Source organism: Odontomachus brunneus, unplaced genomic scaffold (genome assembly GCF_010583005.1).
Source record: "Odontomachus brunneus isolate Ranch 3 - 2012 unplaced genomic scaffold, Obru_v1 Obru_scaffold_001, whole genome shotgun sequence".
Classification (NCBI taxonomy): domain Eukaryota; kingdom Metazoa; phylum Arthropoda; class Insecta; order Hymenoptera; family Formicidae; genus Odontomachus; species Odontomachus brunneus.
The window spans coordinates 7,030,581-7,033,434 of NW_022639451.1; positions in this window are offsets into that span (position 1 = coordinate 7,030,581).

Here is a 2,854-nt window from a genome sequence, read left to right on the forward strand (position 1 = left end):
CAGAATCGTAAGCATGGGTTCTCAGTAAGAGAAATCGAAGAAATTGAATTTCGTCGATTACAGCGCCATCTATCATGAATCGAGAAAAATGTTTCAGACAAATTGTATGTGTTTTTAGCCAAAGATTCCGAATATGCAATAAAAAATAGGGGTTCCCATTTAAGATTTCAAACTTGCCCCCCCTCACCGCCCAGGGGGAGGGGTGGGGGGGCTAATTTTAACGTCATTGTACGTCCCCCTCGAAATGACGAAATTTTGATTGTAAACATTTTTTCGTAGTGTGCTTATTTTTCGAGTTATTTGGCTGCCTAAGTTAAAATGGGTCACCCTGTATATTTCAATATAATTTTTGTTTCAATTATTATAGATCATACAATTTAAAGAAAGAAAAGAAGAAAGAAAGAAAAGGAAAAATCATACAATTTGAGGAAAGACAGAGGGATAAAGAAAGAAAAGGAAGGACAGGTAAAAGAGAAGGAAAAGGGGAAGGAACATAAATAAAAGTACGTGTTATTTTTATTGTTTTCATCAAGTTTTGAAGATCTTTTTCTTGATAGTTTTTTCTTGATGTTGCTTATCTCATTCACATTATTCTACATGTAGAATACAATTGAATATTATGTAGTTCATCACAAGTTAATGATAACAGTTTCAGTTATATTTATTACTACTATCCGAAACATATAATAATTCTATTATATATATAGTTGCATTTAAAGTAATTAATGTTTTTATTGAATAATTCCAGACAAAAATAACTTTTAATCTTTTAATATAACAGCAGTATTTACTGATTATTGCTATTACTGCTATTAATTCTGAAAATAATATTTATTATTATTGTGATTTAAAAAAATAGTAGATTTATAATTTTTGTTCAAATTATTTTAGATCACACGATTTAAAGAAAGAGGAAGAAAGAAAAAAAGAAAGATCACATGATTTGAAGAAAGAGAGAGGAAGAAAGAAAGAAAAGGAAAGGCGTAAGAATAAACATTAGAAGAGGGTATCAAAAATATTTTAACAATTGATTACTTAGCAAAGTGGATTAAAGGGATTTTGTTTTATTTTAAAGTTTTTGTTTATCGCCAATTATTTAATTCACGTATCTTTAAATATTGTTGCCATTACGACGTATTTAAGATATTTTATTATAGATAGTATTACTTTGTTTTATTATACTTATAACATATTATAAGTATTATAATTGTAATAATAAACTTATAAGTTAATTTTTAGTCAGTAAGTTAATTAGTTCAGTTTTTTCAGTTTTTATAGTTAAATATACATTATATTAAACATATAATATATTGTAAATGTTATAATTGGAAATTTTTTTGTTTTAAATTGATGATTATGACGAATATAATGATGATGATAATAATACTCTGATAATGACTATGATGATAATGACTATGATGATAATGATGATGATGATGATGATAATGATGATGACTATGATGATGATTATTATTATTACTATGATGATGATGATGATGATGATAATTGTCGTATTATAGTTTATTGTTATTTAAGTTCTATTATTTAAATTGATTAAAATATATTATTATTTTAAATTTATATTTGTTAAAATATTTGTTAATATCAATTAATTAAACCATATTTAAATTTTTTATTTTTTATTATATATCTACTTTTTATAAATAATTGTGTAAAATGCCAATGATGATAATTGTTGTATTGTAGAATTATTTAAGTTGATTAATACACATTATTATCTTAAAATTATATTTATTAGATATATTTGTTAATATCAATTAATTAAACACTATTATTTAGTTTCTATTTTTTGTTATATATCTACTTTTTATAAATATCGTGTATAATGCCAAGACGTAGCAGTGTACGTACTTTAGAAGAAGAAGAAGAATTTCAACAACGACGTCGTGAGATTAGGAACGAAAATCAACGACGTCGTCGTCAAATGATAAAAGAAATTAATATAGTAAGAAACAATAATTATCGCGAGACAGTTACATATGTTACTGGTATTTTAAATAATGATTGTATTATAGAATTAAATGATGTAGCTGGTATACCAATATGTCAACAAGTTATTTGCGTTTCTAACACTTCAAATAATGAAATTGAGGAACATCCTTCAAATAGTAGATCAACAATACAACAAAATATCGAATATCAGACATATTATCGATCGCGACGAAGACGTTTTCCTGTATGTTTTAGTAATACGACAATACTTAATGACATAGAAGAATATTACATAGGTTCCATGGATGTATCTTGCACTCATTGTAATGCTAAACATTTTACAGCTGAAAAAATTATTAATAAAGGAAATTCGTTTCATGATTGTTATAATCATGGTGCAGTTTATCTCCAACCATTGCCTGATTTACCTGAATTTTTGCGTTCTTTATTTGATGGAAGTCATGTAAAATCAAAAGACTTTTTTATGCATATTCGTAGTTACAATAGTTCTTTTTCTTTCGCATTATTTAATGCAAATTTTGTTAATTTTCAAGGAAGACGCCCTGGTCCGTATTGTTTTAAAATACAAGGTCATTATTTTAAAATACAAGTTTATTATCAGATTAATATAGCATTATATGCTATGCAAAATGAAAGTCCGACGTATGGACAACTTTTTATTGTCGACTCAAATGAGGCCATAGATTGTCGTCTTAATCAAAATTCATCTTTGGATTTTGATATTGTAACAAATCTTGAACGTTTAATGCGACAATATAATCAATGTATTCGCTCAATCATATCAAATGATGAATGAAGAACTAGCAAATCAACAACGATTAGAAATTGAAACTGGTGAATTACAATTAGTATTTACGTTAACACCAGGAATGGATCGACG